The sequence below is a fragment of the Heterodontus francisci genome, chromosome 5 (genome assembly GCF_036365525.1).
Source record: "Heterodontus francisci isolate sHetFra1 chromosome 5, sHetFra1.hap1, whole genome shotgun sequence".
NCBI lineage: Eukaryota > Metazoa > Chordata > Chondrichthyes > Heterodontiformes > Heterodontidae > Heterodontus > Heterodontus francisci.
Window position 1 is genome coordinate 54,330,360 of NC_090375.1, and position 21,875 is coordinate 54,352,234.

Genomic DNA, 21,875 nt, shown 5'->3' on the forward strand with positions numbered 1-21,875 from the left:
GAATCCTGTCGCAGTTCTAGGAAGGAAGGGAAGGGGTGAGAGCAGATGCGCGGGAAATGGGCCAAACGCAGTTGAAGGCCCTGTCAACCACAATAGGGGGGAATCCTTTGTTGAGGAAAAAGGAAGACATATCAGAAGTGCTATTGTAGAAGCTTGCATCATCAGAGCAGATGCGTCAGAGACGAAGAAACTGGGAGAATGGAATGGAGTCCTTACAGAAGGCCCGGTTAAGGAAGTGTAGTCAGGTAGCTGTGGGAGTCGATGGATTTATAATGAATATTAGTGGACAGCTTATCTCCAAAAGGTAGAAGGCTGATTTTTTTTCCACTCCAGTGCATTGTGGTCAATTGTAGCAATGTCAATACCAATTCAGCTGAACATGTACATCTACCTCAGGGAAAAAGCACCTGAACATGCGATAAAATCCTACACCCTTCCCAGTCTTTCTGATTTATAGAAACACTGGATCAGGAGTTGGCCCCTTGAATCTGTCCCGCAATTCAGTTAGATGATGAATGATCTGTATCTCAGCCTCATTTACCCATCTTTGTCTACATCCATTACACTACCGAATAAAAACCTACTAATCGCAGTCTTGAAAATTTCAATTGAGACCCCCCCCCCCCCAGAATCTATCGCTTTTTGGAGGTGAAGGTTCCAGATTCCCACTACCCTTTGTACCAAAAAGTACTTCCTGATTTCACTCCTGAATGGCCCATGTCTAATTTTAAGACTGTGCTCCTGTTCTGGATTTCCCCCAGCAGAGGAAATGTGACTCAGTATCAGTTTCCAGTGCATTCACCACATTGATCCATCGAGTTGATGAAGGGAAACCCTTGCTGTAGACGAACAAACATGTAGAAAATAGCTGCTTGGGCAATGTAGTGGGCACCTGATGCTCGTGAAACAGCACCTTCAGGAGGCTTGGGCAAAAATAAGGCACGACTGCATTAGGCTCTGACAGAATCCAACAATCTTACAGTTTAGGAGGAGGACATTTTGAAAGAGCTATTTAACCAGCCTCACTCCCCTCCTTTTTCTCCATAGCCCAGCAAATGTTTTGAAAGTTGCCACTGAAAATGCTTCCACCATCTTTTCAGTAGTGCGTTCCAGATCATAACAATTGTTGTGTGCTCGAGTCCTGAAATGGGGCTTAAACCCACAATCTTCTTTCTCAAGAAGCAACAAAGGGGCCTCACTGTGCACAATGCATGAAGCAGGTTGTTGAGATTCTGTGCGTCTAAGTGGGAAACTTATCTTTCAGTCTGTAATTTGGTCAGCCGGTAAATGACGTTGCTCATTATCGCAAGACTCAGTCATCATTTCCTGACGTTGCTCTGTCTGCTGGCGGTCCAATTACGGGCATCTCTGGAAACCCGTGTTACACAACCCAGGGAGGGACAGACTTCAGGAGAGCTTAGCAAGAAAGCGAAACTCCCCGAGCAAATGCTTTCGGAAACATTCTGTCAGAATGTTTTGTGTTTATTTTTTAACGCTGCCCAGTGACTGGGGGAAGAGAAAGTCGTCTCTCAGAGTCACTTAAAAATATAGCAAATAAAAACAGTCCTGATCCAACTTCCATGGACGAAGCGTTGCCTTCCTGAGAGACCCTGAGAGCTGTCAGAGTCATTGTAGCGCAGTCCCACTGTCTCTCTGAGCGAAATCGAACGTTGGACTTCTCTGTTTTGTTAGTGCCATATCAGATGGGCCATTTGCCAAACAAAAACTTCGGGAGAGTTTGCTTTAACTCCAATCATGCCAATTGTCTTTGAGGGACCGTTGGTTCCTTGCTTTGCACAGGCACCCCGTGCCCAATCACCAATTATTCCCTTATTACTGAGTATCAGCAGGCTGATGAGATGCATCATGCCGTCCTCGTTTGATCTTCACACCTCACATTCCAACAGGTATCCCTGGATTGTGATCGGGGGCAGGAACACAGTGATTCTGAGACCACATCTACATACCCTTACTACAGCCCTGCGGAGGTCTGCGAATCCAACACAGGTCCTGCAGGAAATGTTTCCTAATTTATATAGACCTGTTATTCACCGCTTAATGTCACTAGACTTGGGATGGTTATTACAACCTTTCCAAAGAAACTCGGACTTTAGGCCCGAAGACAAAGGACAGTGGAATATTTGCACATCAATTTCGTTCTGAATCTGTGTGACACGAGTACTTTTTAGAAACAAGGCCACATTCAAATGAAATTATATTATCGACAGAAAAATGTTTGCCAAACAATGCAAGCAAGGATGTGAACTGTATTGAAGCACATTGGGGGGTTTCTCTTTAACGACAGTATCCCTTTGATTATAAACAGAGGGCACACTCGTACTGTAGCTGACAATTCACAACTTTTCGTTCAGTCTTTAGAATCTTGCTAGTAAATTGGCAATGCAAAGAAGACAAATGTACTGAGAAGGCTGGTAGAAATGAACAGCTTTTTTGAAATGAATCAAACCATCCCTTCCAAACACTGACTAAATATGTTGGGGGGGGAAATCTCCTCCCAAGGTTAGTTAGTATAAATAACCTTCCCCTGAATCTCCATTGGCTTTGCTACTGTGCCTGAAGCATTAGCAGATATGTCAGCCTGGTAATGTGATACAGCCTGGCTGGTTAAATGCAGAGTGCTGTACATAGTAAATGCTAGGAGATTAAATAAAATGACTTGGCATGCAAATCCAAATACAGCCTGAGGGTTCAGTGGGCCAGGCCAGTGGGAATGATGGGACAAGCTAGAGTGAGTAGATAGGGGTAGGTCACATTGAGAGCATAGGGCAAGCAGGATTGGAGCAGCAAATGTGTGCAGGATAGCAGCAGGTGAGAGTGAGCAGGATGGGGCAGGCCTACCAGGATATGCCAGACCAAGCAGGATAGGAGCAGGCCAGAGTGAATAGGATGAAAAGTCACAGACTTGAAGTGTTAACTCTGTTTCTCTCTCTCGACAGATGCTGCCAGACCTGCTGAGTATTTCCAGCACTTTCTGTTTTTTTATTTCAGAGTGAGCAGGATGAAGCCAGGCCAGAGTGACCAGAATGAGGTCAGACACAAGTGACCAGGATAGGGACAGGCCAGAGTCACCAAAATGAGGCCAGGCCAGAATGACCAGGATGAGGCCAGGGCAGGGTAAGCAGAATGGGAGCAGGTAGAGAGAGCAGGGTGAGGTCAGGCAAGGCCAGAGTAAGCAGAATGGGAGCAGACCAGAGGGGGAAGCAGGAAGAGTGAGCAGGATGAATCCAGGCCAGAGTGAGCAGAATAGAGACAGGCCTGAGTGAGCAGGACACTATATAAATGGAAGTTCCTTCTCTGTAACTCATTTTATTTGCTGTGTGCAGGTTGTCTGTCACATGCCTGCTTAACTGTAGTGACTACTCTTCAAAAGTCATTGGCTTTGTTAAGTCCTAAGGGTTTCAAAGCCCTTTCCTATCCTGAGTGGTGTGAAACAGGGCTGTGTTCTCGCACCCACACTTTTTGGGATTTTCTTCTCCCTGCTGCTTTCACATGCGTTCAAATCCTCTGAAGAAGGAATTTTCCTCCACACAAGATCAGGGGGCAGGTTGTTCAACCTTGCCCGTCTAAGAGCGAAGTCCAAAGTACGGAAAGTCCTCATCAGAGAACTCCTCTTTGCTGACAATGCTGCTTTAACATCTCACACTGAAGAGTGCCTGCAGAGTCTCATCGACAGGTTTGCGGCTGCCTGCAACGAATTTGGCCTAACCATCAGCCTCAAGAAAACGAACATCATGGGGCAGGACGTCAGAAATGCTCCATCCATCAATATTGGCGACCACGCTCTGGAAGTGGTTCAAGAGTTCACCTACCTAGGCTCAACTATCACCAGTAACCTGTCTCTAGATGCAGAAATCAACAAGTGCATGGGTAAGGCTTCCACTGCTATGTCCAGACTGGCCAAGAGAGTGTGGGAAAATGGCGCACTGACACGGAACACAAAAGTCCGAGTGTATCAGGCCTGTGTCCTCAGTACCTTGCTCTACGGCAGCGAGGCCTGGACAACGTATGCCAGCCAAGAGCGACGTCTCAATTCATTCCATCTTCGCTGCCTTCGGAGAATACTTGGCATCAGGTGGCAGGACTATATCTCCAACACAGAAGTCCTTGAAGCGGCCAACACCCCCAGCTTATCCACACTACTGAGTCAGCGGCGCTTGAGATGGCTTGGCCATGTGAGCCGCATGGAAGATGGCAGGATCCCCAAAGACACATTGTACAGTGAGCTCGCCACTGGTATCAGACCCACCGGCCGTCCATGTCTCCGCTAATAAGACGTCTGCAAACACGACATGAAATCGTGTGACATTGATCACAAGTCGTGGGAGTCAGTTGCCAGCATTCGCCAGAGCTGGCGGGCAGCCATAAAGACAGGGCTAAATTGTGGCGAGTCGTTTATGTTTATGTTTAGAGATACAGCACTGAAACAGGCCCTTCGGCCCACCGAGTCTGTGCCGACCATCAACCACCCATTTATACTAATCCTACACTAATCCCATAATCCTTCCACATCCCCACCTGTCCCTATATTTCCCAACCACCTACCTCTCCTAGTGGCAATTTATAATGGCCAATTTACCTACCAACTTGCAAGTCTTTTGGCTTGTGGGAGGAAACCGGAGCACCCGGAGAAAACCCACGCAGACACAGGGAGAACTTGCAAACTCCACACAGGCAGTACCCAGAATTGAACCCGGGTCACTGGAGCTGTGAGGCTGCGGTGCTAACCACTGCACCACTGTGCCGCCCTCGAAGTCGAAGAGACTTAGTAGTTGGCAGGAAAAAAGACAGAGGCGCAAGGGGAGAGCCAACTGTGCAACAGCCCTGACAAACAAATTTCTCTGCAGCACCTGTGGAAGAGCCTGTCACTCCAGAATTGGCCTTTATAGCCACTCCAGGCGCTGCTTCACAAACCACTGACCACCTCCAGGCGCGTATCCATTGTCTCTCGAGATAAGGAGGCCCAAAAGAAGAAAAGAAAAGAAGGGTTTCAAAGAAATTCTGCAATTTTTAATAACAGAATTTTTGTACCCATTCACATTGTACAAATTTCTGAACATCAGACTCAAGCTGAATTGTCTAGTTCAAAAAGAATCAGCAGTAAATCTATTACAAATAAATCATTCAGGTCCCCTCTCCTATTACATTATCCTAATTTATTCATGGTTTCCTGTTATTTTTTAACAGGCTCCAACTTCCTAACAGGGAAATACCTCTCACACCAGAAAGTCTTAAACTTTCCTCTCCATTCCCCCACCCTTGTTAAAAAAGTACCCTTCCGTTTCTCAAATAACAATTAACTGTGAAGTGAAAGGAAAGAAACATTGATTTCTGAATAACTAAAAAGTGGGAAAAAAAATTCCCAGTTGGGATCCCGACAGTGTCGCTCCATTAGTGAATTTGTTGATTGTGCAAATGAGCCAATAGAGCAGGAACTTCCTGGATTTACTCCCTGGCTAGTGGTGAGTTAGCTGATCTCAGCTGGGCTAGTGATAGGGACGATATTAGTCTCAATGCCAAAGAAGATAATGGTCAGCCGAGGTTTCCTCCTCCTGATCACTGCCCTGTGACCCCTGCTAGAAAGTGCATGACTGCATGTCCCCATGCCAGAATAACCATCAGTGCAGTACAAACATGATGCAAGTCCCATCCCAAGATATGAGTATGAATCTTGAATAAGAGTGGGGAGCTCTCAAGCTGTTCGAGCCAATGTTTTTCCGTCAACCAATATCACTAAAGAAACAGATGATCTGGTCATTTATTTCACTTTTATTTGTGATACCTTGCTGTACATAAATTGACTTTGGCATTTCCTACATTTTAAATTTTAAAAAAAATCCCAATTCTCAATGAATATATATTCCATTAAGAAATAAATACTTCACAGGAAAAGTGATCATTCTGGGCTAACTGAAGAGGTTTGGATAGTATCAGAGTAAAAGAAGAGGTTTATAATATTCCAAGAAGAGTAGTAAGCCTGAGAATTGGGACGGTTTTAAAAACCAGCAAAGGATGATCAAAACATTGATAGAATATATGAGACTAAACTAACAAGAAATATAAAAAATAGATTGTAAGAGCTTTTACTGGTATGGAAAAGGAAAGAGAGTGGCAAAGTAAATATGTGTCCATTAGAGGCTGAGACCAGAGGAATTATAATTGGGAATAAGGAACTGGCAAGGTGTTAAACAAATGTTTTGTGTTCGTCTTCACAATAGAGCTACCAAAAATACTAGAAATATGGGAGCCAAGGGTTTCATGAGAGTGAGGAACATAAAATAATTAATATTAAGAAAGGTACTGGGGAAATTAATGAAACTAAGAGCTGACAAATTCCCTGGGCCTGATATTCTACATCCTAGGGTTCTAAAAGAAGTGGCTACAGAGATAGTGGAGGCATTGGTTATGATCTTCCAAAATTCCCTAGATTCTGGAACCGTCCCAGTGCTATCAAGAAAGGCAGGAGAGAGAAAAAAGGGAACTACAGGCCAGTTAGCCTGACATCAGTTGTCATAAAAATGTAGTATATTTGGATTTTCAAAAGGCATTCGATAAAGTGCTACAGGAAAGGTTGTTGCACAAAATAAGGGCTCATGAAGTTGGGATAATATATCAGCATGACAAAAGGATTGAGATATACAGATAGGTTAAGTGAGTGGGCAAGTAGGTAGCGGCACAGTGGCGCAGTGGTTAGCACCACAGCCTCAGAGCTCCAGGGACCTGGGTTAAATTCTGGGTACTGCCTGTGTGGAGTTTGCAAGTTCTCCCTGTATCTGTGTGGCTTTCCTAGGTGCTCTGGTTTCCTCCCACATGCCAAAAGACTTGCAGGTTGATAGGTAAATTGGCCATTATAAATTGCCCCTATTATAGGTAGGTGGTAGGGAAATATACGGTGGGGATGTGGTAGGAATATGGGATTAGTGTAGAATTAGGAAATTGGGTGGTTGATGGTCAGCACAGACTAGGTGGGCCGAAGGGCCTGTTTCAGTGCCGTATAACTAAATTAAACATATGGAGTATAATGTACGGAATATGAGGTTATTGATAGGAAGAATAGAAAAACATGTATATTTTTTAAATGTTGAGAACAATTAAATGTTGATGTTCAGAGGGATTTGGGTGTCCTTGGACATGAAACACAGAAAGTTAACATGCAGGTACAGAAAGCAATTAGGAAGGCAAATAGTATGTCCAGCCTTTATTGGGATTGGAGCACGAGAGTAAGGAAGTCTTGCTGCAATTGTACAGGGCTTTAATGAGACCACACCTACAGTAGTGTGTGCAGTTTTAGCCTCCATACGTAAGGAAGGATATAATTGCCTTAGAGAGGGTGCAATGAAGGTTCACTAGATTAATTCCTGGGATAAGAGGGTTTTCCTGTGAGGAGAGATTAACTAGACTGGACCTTCTCCCAAGGTGATCTAATTGAAATATGTAAGATCAGAGGCTAGGAATTCTGCAGCAAGTAACCCATCTCCTGACTCCCCAAAGCCTCTCCACCATCTACAAGGCACAAATCAGGAGTGTGATGGAATACTGTTCACTTGCCTGGATGAGTGTGGCTCCAACAATGTTCAGGAAACGCGACACCATCCAGGACAAATAGCCCACTTGATCGACACCATATCCACCACCTTAAATATTCACTCCCTCCACCACTGACGCACAGCGGCAGCAGAGTTTGCCATAAGCAAGATGCAGTGCAGCAACTCACCACGCCTCCTTCAACAGCATCTTCCAAACCCGTGACTTCTACCACCTAGAAGGACAAGGGTAGCAGAAGGACAAGGACAGCAGACACACGGGAACACCATCACCTGCAACTTCCCTCCAAGCCACAGACCATCCTCACTTGGAAATATATCATTGTTCCTTCACTGTCACTGGATCAAAATCCTGGAACTCCCTCCCTAATAGCACTGTGGGTATACCAGCACCAGATGGACTGCAGCAGTTCAAGAAGGCAGCTCACCATCACCTTCTCAAGGGCAATTGGGGATGGGCAACAAATGCTGGCCTTGCCAGCGATGTTCACATCCCATGAAACAAATTAAAACATTTCTGAGAGGCTGTTTCCCCTGGCTGGAGAGTCTAGAACATAGTCTCAGGATATTTAGGACTGAGATGAGGAGAAATTTCTTCACTCATTCGTTCATTGGTGTCATCTTCTTCCCAGAGGCTGTCTGCCATAGATCTCCACCTCTGTCCTGTACTGTTGTTACACATTCTGCATAGGTCAACTGCATTATATGCATCATCAATTTTCTCCTCTGCTTCCCTTTCCTACATTTTCTGTCGATCTTTCCTTCCAATAATTGTCTCTGTCTACCTTCTGCTCTAATGATGTGACCTAAATATTGTATCTTTCTCTCTTTGATGTTATGCACTAGTTTCCTCTTTTCTCCAGTCATTCCTAGTACTTCTTTCTGTTTGTGTAGGATATGCAGAACATGTTCCTATATGTCCACATCTTGAATACATTCAGGTTATCAATAGTCTCTTTGTTTGTTGTCCATGTCTCCAAGGCATATAACATAAATGACAAAATGAGCACCTCAGCATTCATTTCCTAAGATTCAGGTTCATTTTCTTTGATGTTAACACGTCCTTCATTCTGACAAAGCTGGTCTTGGCTATCACAATTCTCTTTCACATCTCCCATTGTCTGTGATAATCTGCCCAAGGTATGTGAACCTTTTTACTTGTTTCAGGACTTGTCCATTTATTTCAGTTTTCACTTCCGAGGTTAGGTCTCTGCTTATCACCATTGTCTTGATTTTCTTCACATTCATTCTTAATCCATGTTCCACTCTCCTTGGTTTCACTTTGTTCATAACTTCCTGTAGTGCCACTTCCGACTCTGCAATCAGTGCAGTGTCATCTGCGTATCTGAAGTTGTTGACGTTCAACTCACCAACGTTGCAACCTGGTGGATCTTCTGTGTCTCTGAAGATAGCTTCAATGTCCAGGTTGAACAATTTTGAGGACATAACACGTCCCTGGTGCATTCCTCTTTTGATTGGGAAGCTGCCTGACAAGCCACTGTGAAGTCTCATCACTGCTGATTGATTCCAATATAGATTCTGAATTATCCTTTTATCATTTCTGTCAATTTCTAGTTTGTTTAAGCGCTCCATTATTTTCAGATGGTAGACTCTATCAAATGCCTTCTCATAGTCTATAAAGCAACAGGTTTTTGTACTTCCAGGTATCTTTCAATGACTACTTTCAAGTTAAAGATGCCCGCGCTTGTTTCTTTCTTTGGTCTGAATCTTCACTCAGACAGTTGTGAATCTTTGGAGTTCTCAACTCCAGAGGGCTATGGATGCTCAGGTGCAAAGTATATTCAAAGCTGAGATCAATAGATTTTTTTGGACTCTAAGGGAATCAAGGGCGTTGGGAATCAGGCAGGAAAGTAGAGTTGAGGTCAAAAATTCACCATGATCTTATTGAATGGCCGAGCAGGCTTGAGGGTCCATAGGACCTACACCTGATCCTATTTCTTTTATTCTTATGTTCTTAGCAGTGACTAAATGGCAAAAGCATTTCATTGGATGTAAAGCACTTTGATACACTCTGAGCTCACGAAAGGCACAATATAAATGTAGCTTTCTTTTTAAGAATAATGCAAGTCTGCTGACTGATTGGACCAGTTTTCAGTATATAAAAGGTAGCATGCAGATATTTTCCACAGCAATAATCTGTAGCATTACACAATCAGGTGGAACATTCATCAATGAGAAAGATTTATGCCTATTTTTTGCCTCCATACTTCAGCTCTCCTTATTAACCAGTGTCGGAATCCCTTGCATCATGTAGAAAATGTAACAGCAAAAGGAAATTTTACATGCATAGCAACAGCTGTTGTTCATTTTTGGACTTAACTGACACAGAGACCAGCACCAGTTAATTATGTAACTACACATGTAGGTCACTCGCTCTCCTGGAATCTGTACCCTTCAGTCCAAGGAAGAATGAACTTGCACTTATATAGTGCTTTTCATGGACCTCAGGAAGCCATAAAGCAAATTACAGCCAATGAAGTACTTTTGAAGTGTAGCCACTGTTGCAGTGTAGAAAAAGCAGCTGCCCATTTGTGCACACCAAGGGGTCACAAATAGAAATAAAATAAGTGACCAGATTATCTGTTTGTTTAGTGATGTTGACTGAGGGATAAATATTGGACAGAACACCAGGAGAACTCCCCTACTCTTCTTTAAATAGTGTCATGGGAGCTTTTTCATTCACCTAAGAGGGAAGGCCTCAATTTAACATCTCATCTGAAAGGTGAACATCTGGCAGCGAACTGCCTCAGTACTGCACTGAAGAGCCAGCAAAGGTGACACCAAAAGAAGACACCCCATCTAAATGGATTATTTGCTGCATATCCATCATTTTTTGAAGATGGAAAGATGCCAACCTTAGAGGAGAAGAGTGAGGTGTAGAGGCAAAGTGGTATAGCGAGGGGATTGTAGAGTGTAGGGCATAGATGGCTGAAGACATGGCTACTAACGGTGGGCCAAGAGAGCAAGGAATGCTCGAGAGGCCAGAGTTGGAGAAACACAGTGTTCTTGGAGGTCTGGAGAAGGTCACACAGAAAGGAAGGGGTGAGGCCATGTGTGATTTAAACTCAAGGATGAGAATTTTAAATTTGAGGTGTGGGATTGGGTGTCATGGTAGGTCAGTGAGCACAGTGGTGATGGGTCAGCAGGACTTGCTACAGGATATGGGTTGCAGATTTAACCTTGAGCAAATGGGTACTGCATAGTCAACAGCAGTGGAAAATCTAAACTTAGTGCCATCTGCACAATTGCCTCCTGCTAAAGTCCGCAGCATCACAGATGCCAGACTTCAGCCAATTCGATTCACTCCCCGTGATATCAAGAAACGACTGAAGGCACAGGATACTGCAAAGGCTATGGGCCCTGATAATATTCCGGCAATAGTACTGAAGACCTGTGCTCCTGAACTTGCCGCGCCCCTAGCCAAGCTGTTCCAGTACAGCTGCAACACTGGCATCTACCCTGCAATGTGAAAAATTGCCCAAGTATGTCCTGTACACAAAAAGCAGGACAAGTCCAACCCAGCCAATTACTGCCCCATCAGCCTGCTCTCAATCATCAGTAAAGTGATGGAAAGTGTCATCAACAGTGACATCGAGCAGTACTTGCTTAGCAATAACTTGCTCAGTGACACTCAGTTTGGGTTCTGCCCGGGCCACTCAGCTCCTGACCTTATTACAGCCTTGGTTCAAACATGGACAAAGCAGCTGAACTCAAGAGATGAGGTGAGGTGACAGTGACTACCCTTGACATCAAAGCAGCATTTGACTGAGTATGGCATCAAGGAGCCCTAGCAAAACCGAAGTCAATGGGAATCAGGAGGAAAACCTTCTGCTGGTTGGAGTCATACCTAGCATAAAGGAAGATGGTTGTGGTTATTGGAGGTCAATCATCTGAGCTCCAGGACATCATTGCAGGAGTTCCTCAGGGTAGTGTCCTAGGCCCAACCATCTTCAGCTGCTTCATCAATGACGTTCCTTCAATCATAAGGGCAGAAGTGGGGATGTCCGCTGATGATTGCACAATGTTCAGCACCATTCGTGACTCCTCAGATACTGAAGCAATCCGTGTAGAAATGCAGCAAGACCTGGACAATATCCAGACTTGGGCTGATAAGTGGCAAGTAACATTCGCGCCACACAAGTGTCAGGCAATGATCATCTCCAATAAGAGAGAATCTAACCATCTCCCCTTGACCTTCAATGGCATTACCATCGCTGAATCCCCCACTATCAACATCCTAGGGGCTACCACTGACCAGAAACTGAACTGGAGTAGCCATATAAATACCGTGGCTACAAGAGCAGGTCAGAGGCTAGGAATCCTGCAGCAAGTAACACACCTCCTGACTCCCCAAAGCCTGTCCACCATCTACAAGGCACAAGTCAGGAGTGTGATGAAATACTCTCCTCTTGCCTGGATGGGTGCAGCTCCAACAACACTCAAGAAGCTCGACACCACACAGGACAAAGCAGCCCACTTGATTGGCACCCCATCTACAAACGTTCACTCCCTCCACCACCAATGCACAGTGGCAGCAGTGTGTACCATCTACAAGATGCACTGCAGCAATGCACCAAGGCTCCTTAGACAGCACCTTCCAAACCCGCAACCTCTACCACCTAGAAGGACAAGGGCAGCAAATGCATGGGAACACCCCCTCCTGCAAGTTCCCCTGCAAGTCACACACCATCTTGACTTGGAACTATATCGCCGTTTCTTCACTGTCGCTGGGTCAAAATCCTCGAACTCCCTAACAGCGCTGTGGGTGTACCTACCTCACATGGACTTCAGTGGTTCAAGAAGGCAGCTCACCACCACCTACTCAAGGGCAATTAGGGATGGGCAATAAATGCTGGCCTGGCCAGCGATGCCCACATCCCATGAATGAATATAAAAAAAAATTGATGGAAAAGGAGGCCTGAGCTGCTGGACATCTTGACCTGCTGCTGGTGTTATCCTCTTCCCTGATGGCCATGCAGATTTTCAACATATCAGTTGATAGTACAATTGCCTTTAAGTCAAAAGGTTTATTAATGTTCTGAAAGTGGCATTTTTGACTGCTTCTGGGATTTTATATTCAAAATTCCAAAAGCAGGGGAGTCGAACTAATTAGATAGCTCTTTCAAAGAACCAACACAGATTATGGGAACACCATTGCCTCCAAATTCAACCCCAAGTCACACACCATCCCAATATGAATATATATCGCTGTTCCTTCAATGTCACTGGGTTGCAGCATTTAGAAGTGCCCTTGCCAATATCTGCAGTGGCTCAAGATGAAATCCTAACATCAGCTTCCCAAGGGCAATTAGGGATGGCAATCAATGCCAGGTTTACCAGCAATGAGCAGGTCACGAGAATCCTTTTTTTTAAATAAAAGGTGTGATGGACTCCTTCTGTGATGTAAGATTGTATGAGTCAAGCAACACTTAATGCCATGTAGAAATTTTTGGAACTGGTTGTGGAAATTCTCGTTGCACCATTTTAATTATTGGAAAAAGTGAGCAAACAAAAAAGGTTGAACTGAAAGGGTAAAACAATTCCCTGTGCAGTGGGGCTCGATTGGTTTTATATAATGTGCTGTTTCAGTTCTGTTACCTCAGCATTCTGTAATCTGACATAAGAGCCTGAGAACGCACCACATTTCCTCAATGTGTGAGCAAGTGGAGAGAGAAACCTCTTCTCCCCCACGTACTGGTGATGTCAGAGGAGACACACACATGAGTCTGTGCCTCTTTTTTGGATTCTAGCCAAGTTCTGACAAGCTATTGGTTGCGTTAGTCTAATAAAGGCTGTGGCAAAAAAAAGACAGGCTGCAGAGGCTTTAATCTGACCTTTGGTACCAACAGCCTGTTCTCATAATGTTTTGTATGAGGGGGAGGAGGGAAAGAGAAATAAAGGTTTTGCACACCCATAAGAGACGCATTTTGCTTCAGAACTTTAAAGAAAATTTGCAGTAGATTTGTCGGAATGTTAATTTTACGTTACGATTTGGTTCGTCGATTACCTGAAAAAATGTTGGGGGTTTTGCATAATAATAAATGCAACATTAGAAAAAACAATGTATGACTTGGTTAGAGAAAGAAAAAGAGGGTTTTGCTGGAAACAGGAAGCAGTGGGCTGGAGCTTGTCAGAGTGTGCGTCAGCTTCGCAGCAAGTCTTTTTTTTCCGCTGGGTGGCGAGAGAAAGGAGAGCGAGCCAGGGGGGGGGGACTGAGTCACTTTACTGGGAGCCAGTCACTGGCGAAGCTCGAGCTGCAGCTCCGTCCCCTCCAGTCTGCTCGGAGCCACAGGAGGAGGAGCAGCAGTAGCAGCAGCTGCCGCCGTAGTCGTCTGCTCCCCGTCACTCGGTCCTCGGCACTCGCTAAACACCCAGGCAGCGGCTAAAGCAACCAGCAGCTGGAGCCGCCGCTCCTCAGCAGCTCCAGCGTCCCCCCCGCCCCCCATTCCAGTGAAGGTTCAGGGACCACCAACACCCCACTCCTCCACTTACCTTCATATCTCCAACATGAGAACATAGAACCAGCCTTTTTGTTTTTTTAAAAAAGACATTCGACTCTCAATCTAATTTTAAATTATTTTTTAAGAAGTCCCTGTTTTCAATTTCCCTTCAAGTTAATGTTGGTTATCAAGCCCTGAGAATTCTTAAGAGGTAAGTTTTTTTTCCTCTCCTTATAAGATTTCATAGAATTTCTGGTATGCAATCTGCCTGGCGGAGTTAGATAGTCCACTTGAATGGTATGTATGTAGCACTACTTGACAGATAGGGTATTAGTGTTGCTTTAATGTGAAGTAGCTGTGGAATGACTGTATATTTATATCTTTTAAATGTCTGTATATCTGTATTAGATATATATTTATTTATGTGTCTGGTTAAGGCTGAATGTAATTTTGTCCTTGTTCCAAAAAAAGTGCTTATTCAGTAGGTTCAGACTGTTCCTGCGAGTTGCTAGACAGAAAAAATATGTTGCCTTAGTAACCTGGAATAGTAGGATGTCTGAGTTTATGCTGAGTGGAAGTACTGCATAGTGTAGCAGAGTCAAATACACTCATACCCACACTCACTATCAGCAGATTGATTTTACACAGAGCAGATTTCATTTTACATACACACTCTGAGCGGATCCAATTTTTCTTTTATTGAAACGTTTTATCATTTCAACTGAATACTGTTTGTCTCTAATGTATATTTCCATTTTGAAATTTGTGCTCCTTAATTAAAAATATAATTTTAACTTGTATCTTTTGAAGGAACAAAATGAAAGAAGGGTTTGGATAATGCTACCAATACTGGTACAAATATTGTAAATCTCAGGAATGCAGGTGTTCTTGTAAATGCAAGACTTATCATAATGAGTCGTCTTGTCTCTTAAGATAATTTCCAGCAAAGTGGTGATCTTCTGGTCTTCAACTAAGTACTCTTGATCATTTTTATAAATATCTTCACAGACATGTTTCTGATTGTGTAAGTTTTGTTTTTTTCTGCCTGTGTAATGCAGAGGTATTTCAAAGGTTGACTTCAAAGGAGGTTAATTAAGCCGCCTCAGTCAACAGTGATGGGAGATAATGATCAGTCTTGAAGAGGCTAAGTTCCATGCTGTGTCTGCTCTTATAGCTGAATCAGTTCCACTGTGCAAATTAACAAATCACTGTGAATTTTTCTCTCTTGTGTTCTGTGTAGCAGGTTGGCTGGTCTGCTCCTTCCCTTTGGAATGCTGTGCACATTTTTAACATGGTTTCTCCAACTCCTTCATCCATATCTTTTTCCCATTCTGTTGTCTGAATTCCATCTGACCTTTTTGCAGTTCTTCTGTTGAGATAAACTTCTTGTCTTTTTTGGTGAGGAAATTGTGATGCATAATTTTCAGCAAGAAAAAAAGTCATATTTTAATTTGCCTGAGAAGTTTATAATTTTTTTCCAGTTACCTTTTTTGATTAATTCAATCACCAAAATAATTTTTTTTTTATTCGTTCATGGGCTGCAGGCTCGGCCAGCATTTATTGGCCATCCCTGCCAGACCAGGTAAGGAGAGTAAATTTCTTTCCCTAAAGGATATTAGTGAACCAGATTGGTACAACAACCGAAAATGGTATAATGGTCACCATTAGGCCAGCTTTTTAATTCTAGATTTATTAATTTAATTCAAATTTCATCTGTCATGGTGGGATTCGAACCCATGTCCCCAGAGCACTAACCCGGGCCAATGTTACTAGCCCAGTGACATTACTACTACACCACTGCCTCCCCTCTACACTGTAAATTGTAGTGGTTTGCTTTTATATAGTGCCTCTAACATAAGCAACAAGAAAATAAAGTCCCAAGACACATTGCTGAGGTGAAGGAGATTCTGATACCAATTACGAATTGGGAGAAGTAAGGAGAGTGAGTGGAGGCCGGTTGAAGAGATGGATTTTGAGGATGGATGGTAAAGGTGTTTAGGAAGCAAATTGTAGAATATGGAAGTAAGATTTCATCTACTGCAACACTGTTGGAGAGAGAGGGTGAGACTAGAGTCGGCCAGAGCGGGACCAGCAGAGAGTGAGAGTTAGATGTGGCCTAATGTCTTTTAAAAAAGACACAAATAGTTTGAGAGTTTCTTTAGCCCTTTAATTTTGAAGCTGGAACTGATCCTTTCATTGTGAAAATAACATCAACAATTTTAAATGTGCAAGGGCCTTGCCAAAAAGTTAGTAAACTTTTGCATGGATTAAATGTGAAGTTATTGAAAGTTCATGTTTCCTGAGGTTTCTAGATTTAAAGGCTCCCAAGAATTTCAATTCCCCAAAATGCCCTTTCAGGTCATCTCTAGATCAGAACAAAATATTTTAGCTATGAGTTTTAAGCTGCACTCAGTAGACACGCAATCTATGTATGCTTCTTTCTTTGTTTTAGACCCATTGGAGGCCTAATAGAGATTCCCTTTGGCAGCCATTTTTGAGGACCATGAAAATTTGGGCTTGGGGGCATCACTGGAATTATGCTACAACCTTTCTTTCCTTCCTTTCCCCAAGCCTGAACTCTGTTCCTCTGGCCTTCTGTAAATGGCCCCTCACCCCCCTCCCCACCTCCCAATGTCATCCCATCATCACCCACCTAAGCTTTATACTCTGGAATTTCCTCACTAAATACTTCTTCACCTAAGCTTTTAGTCACCCTTCGTAATCTCTTTTGGCTCAGCATCCTTTTTTTGTTTCTTTTCTTGTGCCTCTGTGAAGCACAAGGACTTTTTCCATTTTCAAGTTACTGGAGTTTACGTCCTTTTCTGTTGTGACATGCCATCAGTGGCATCTCACCAATGTGGGAGACCTATGCACGTTTATCAAGACTGACTTCAGAAGCAACCTGTTCTAAATATAGTAAAATAAGTGAGCTGAGAAAGTATTTGCCTTTAAATATAGGGTAGTGGGGAGCTCAGGGTAGTTTGTAAGATGTGTTTGTGGCACCTTGTGAGAAACAGCTGTAATTACAGTTTGGCCTGACTAAATAATTAATCAGCAGTAGAGCATGATAGTTATTAATCCCAGGAGTACTGTTCAATCTGTTTCAGTAGAAATACTGTGCATTCTTCAAACACCCTCCCACCTTGTTCTTTCCTCTCCACCCAGCCGCTTCCTCACTTCTTGAATCCCCCTCCTATGTTCTATGCTTTTTTTTTGCAAATTGCCTTTATATATTCTAAATTTGCCATTTTTCCCCCTGCCATTTGGCACATACAGCTGAAGAGAGGAGGTTAGAAAGGAACTGAAGTCTCGTGCTAGTTGGTTCAGAGCCAGCTGCATTAACAAGAGTCATTTTGTTGTGCAGTAGGAACAAAAATGTGCAGCTTTTTTGGCAGAGATGGAGGGGAAGAAATCTGCTGACCGTAACAATAGGAGGTGCAACATAAAGTTTCCTTTAATTGGCTTTCATATTCTCCTCTGTTGCTAAGTGTCAGTTTTCTGAAAGGCATTGAGAGCCTGCAAGATGGGCTATTTATTGCAGGATCTTTTTACGTTTTCATTTTCAGGAGGCTGTTGTATGGCATTGTAGCTTCACAATATGTAACTTGTTGCCATTTTATTTATTAGTTGCCTTTTGTGACTTTGTGCAGGGGGTAAATAGGAACATGTAGGGTTTAATGTTGCAGTGGATTTGTTACTGAACTAGTAGTCTAGAGAATATGATTTCAAATGCCATAATGCAATATATATTTTTTAAAAATGAAAAGCTGGTATCAGTAAAATTGGCCTTGAAGAGCTAGCCCAATGTAAAACTCAACTGGTTCACTAATGTTCTTTTAGGGAAAGGAACTTGATGTCCTTGCCTGGTCTGCCCTACATGTGACTCCCATCCCACACTAATGTGACTGAATCTTAACTGCTGTCAGGGCTGGGCAGTAAATGACAGCCTTATTGGTGATGCCAACATCCCAAGAGTGAGTCAAAATGATTTGCCAGTGTAAGTGGCTCCATTGTATGTGATGTACTTTGCGGTGTTTGAAACCCAATAAAGCACTATGTAAAACAAGTATTTCTGGTCATGGGCACGCTTCCTTTTCTTGAGTTGGACCACAGCACTGTAAGGTGCATTTGGAGGCGCTATTGCATCCTTTAGTTTCAAAATTCACCTCAAGAGCTCCACTAATATTGGAGAAAGCCAGAAACATCAACCAAGTAGAAGCAGATATGCAATGTTGTTTATGTGCAGTTGCTTTGCATTTACTTTGCTGTATTTTCACACTCGCTGGTACACTAAACTCAACACCAGCAGCATCATGCAAAATATTTCTGCATCACTTTAAATTCTCCCCTCTTTTTCCCCCCCCCCCCCCCGCCAGTAAAATAATCTGGTCTGACACCACAGACAAGGATTGATCTCTCTTTTCTGGATACCAAAGGAAAGCAGAGTGGACTTGCTCTGGCATCTGACTGCAATTAGGTGGAAAATGTCCAAGGTCCATGAGAATGTGCAATAATTGCCTAGCTCATGCCTCAAACCTTCCAAGAATTGCTCCCTGGATAACAAACAGGAGCATGATCCCTGACTTCATTCCTCCCCCTCCCCCTAAAGTACAGGGGTGTTAAGACCAATTTGTACTGGACCTATCCTACCCCATATTTGACCCAATTGATATGAGCAGACTCAATACAGATGAGGGATAGAATCCAAGGCATTCTTGCTCTGTACAGCTCAACAATGCACAGAGCCATTCAGAGAATTCTAATAATTTTTAATTGTGATGCAGCACTTGTATTGTGCATCATTTGCAGTTTTATTAAAACCACAGTAAATTTCCCAACCACTTCAGGTTTATGATTCCGTAAATGGGTTAACAGTATAATAGAGCATATTGCCCTTGGCATGATGTGTTTGCAGGCTGCTGTGCTTTTTACATTGTTTTTTTTAATGAAAAATGCATGCTGGATGCTTTAACAGCAGGTGATTTATGAAGCTATTTGACGGTGATAAACTATAAAATTAATCATTGGACATATGGATTTTTTTTTCTCCAAGTGTTTCTTTTTCTACCATGTTCTTTTTATCAGAATGGCATTTATTTTTAAATGTTATAATGCAAGTGCATAATGTATATACTAGCTTTTCTTTTGACTGACTAGAGAATTTTCATTCGGAGAACTGACAGTGAATGCAGGGATGGCTGAGAATGAGCTTCCCTGTGCAAATAAAAACAGGTTTATCTACTTCCACAGCCACACCTCCACAAAGTGTTTTTACCTTTGATGACCGAAACTCCTCTTTTCAAAAAAAGTGGAGTTATAGGAAGTTCTGGGTATCCCACTTGCCTTTGTCTTTTCTTTTACTCTTGATCAGCTCCGAGTCCTAACTAGTCAGTTGGGAATACTGAAACCCGTTTTCTTCTTGCGGATGTTATTGCAATTTTCCGTTTTAATTGGCTGTAGCTATTGTTGCAGTAACCCACCTTTGTGCAATTAGCAGACTAGGTACAGCTCAACTGTAGACAGCAGCTCGCAAGTCTCCAATAATGCCATGATGGCGAAGGTCGGGTTGTTTGTATTTAGGTGCACATTTGACGACTGGGGAGCATACTTGCTATGTTACAAGGAAGTTTTTACCTCTACTTGCACGCGGCTCATATGAAATGAGGACTGCTCTGGTCAACAGCAACTTGCGTTTTATATAGTGCTTTTAACATAGTAACGCATCAGTCACATGCCCTGATGTCGCCTTCTTTGGTTTGGTGTCACTTTTTGTCTGGCTACGCTCCGATGAAGCATCTTGGGATGTTTTACTACATTAACAGCACTATATAAATGCAAGCTGTTGTTATGACTACTACAACCACCAACCCTCCATCCCTCCCTGAAAAATGCATACATTGGCTGAAGGCAGAATTAGGGTCTTGTGCAGTCAGCCATTGATGCTGGCGGATGGAAGCTTGTTTGAAAGGTGGGTGATGGGGAGAAGGGAAAAACGTACATCTGGACGTATAGATGTCAGTATCATGAGAGCGGGAAGCATTCCATCTGCAGTGGTGCAGGGAACCTAGAGGTGGAAAAGAAGCTTAGATTTGCAGAAACTAACCTCCCTTGTTCAGGTTGACCTAGTTTGCTGATTCCAAGCAATGGTAAAAGTGGACACCGAATCTGCCGAGGCAACTGTGGCAAGTAAGGATGGGAGGAGGAAAGATTAATGCAAAAGTAAGTCAGATGGCTTGCTCAATACTGTGGCATTCTTTTGGGTGGGGTTGACAGGATTGGTGTGGAGGAACATACCTTTATTAATTCAGCATAATTTAACGTATAAAATATAAACTCCCAATTTATGTTCTGGGGCTCATTTTAGGCACTACACTGAAACAGAATTTTAATTTAGATGTCCCTCTGACTGCAAGCCAGGAAATTAATGCAAATCAGTGTTGAGGCCAAACAGGAGGGAGTTTACTGGAGGCAAAAGGTGTGTCTTCAGTATTCGATGGAAGTGCAGAGTATTTCACCCGAGGAGGAGCAAGAGGAAATGTATTATGACAACAATGAAAGATGGTCTTCAGCCTTGTTAATTGTATTAATGCCATTTTTTTTCAGATGGTGTGCTAGTGACAACAGAGAATTATTCTAAACCAAAGCTGTTAAAAATGTGATTAGATCAGAATGGTTGGGAGGGGTTCTCTTTTCGCTCTTCCCCGTACACAATGCAAAGGCTTTCTAGAGCCTAGGCAGCCTCTTCGCTTGGTCTCTTCTATTGTACTTGGTGTTTGTCAGATACCACCTGGTTTGGAATGGGTTCCGATGCTGTAATGTCTCTTGAAATTCAGATGACTTCAAGCAGTGTATCAGTCATCCAGAACCCCAAGGTGTATACTGCTCTGGAACACACTGTTCAAGGCGGGAGGCTTTTTTTCTTCATTTTCCTTTTGCTTTGGGTTGGGTGTCCTTTTTGTTTCTCTCAACTTCTTTCAAGTTCTAAGAAATAAATAAGTACGATCTGATAGCCATTGCAGAGACATGGCTACAGGGCGACATAGATTGGGATCTGAGTATTGGAGGATTCGTGGCATTTAGGAAGGACAGGAATCTATGAAAAGGTGGAGGGGTGGGTCTGTTAATTAACGATGGTAATAGAGAGAGATGACCTAGGTTCAAGAGACCAGGATGTAGAAGCAGTTTGGGTGGAGATGAGAAATTATAAAGGCAAGAAGTCACTTGTGGGAGTGGTGTACAGACCACCTAACATTAACCACACTGTAGGATAGGGTATAAAGGAAGAAATAATGGCAGCTTGTCAGAAAGGTACAGTGATAATTATGGAGGATTTTAACCTACACATAAACTGGAAAAATCAGATGGGCAGAGGTAGCCTTGATGAGGAGTACATAGAATGTTTTCGCGATAATTTCTTGGAACAATATGTTCTGGAGCCAAACAGAGAGCAGGCTATACTAGACCTGGTATTGTGCAATGAGATAGGATTAATTAATGACCTCATAATTAAGGCGCCTCTAGGTAGTAGCGATCATAATATGATTGAATTTTACATTCAGTTTGAGGGAGAGAACAGTGGGTCCAAGACTATTTTAAACTTAAATAAGGGCAATTATGAGGGCATGAAAGCAGAGCTAGCTAAAGTGAACTGGCAAATTAGGTTAAGGGATAGGTCAATAGCGATGGAGTGGCAGACATTTAAGGGGATACTTCAGAATACAAAGAATAGATACATTTCAACGAGAAAGAAAAATTCCAAGGGTGGGACCCGCCATGTGTGGTTAACTAAAACAGTTAAAGGTAGTATCAAGCTTAAAGAAAAAGCCTACAATTGCGCAAAGATGGGAGACAG

The 21,875-nt window shown here is 43.1% G+C and overlaps 1 protein-coding gene across 5 annotated transcripts in view; it reads left to right on the forward strand.

The window, feature by feature from the left end:
• Positions 1-13,569: 13,569 nt before the first annotated feature.
• Positions 13,570-21,875, forward strand: part of csrnp1b (cysteine-serine-rich nuclear protein 1b) — a 37,808-nt gene continuing 29,502 nt past the window's right edge. For 2 of the 5 annotated variants that reach the window (XM_068031440.1, XM_068031442.1), the window contains exon 1: positions 13,570-14,234. The gene's annotated coding sequence lies outside the window, so the exon portion shown is untranslated. Of the gene's footprint in view, positions 14,235-17,863; positions 18,021-21,875 lie in introns of all 5 variants that reach the window. The other 3 variants (XM_068031439.1, XM_068031438.1, XM_068031441.1) reach the window with 2 other exon arrangements.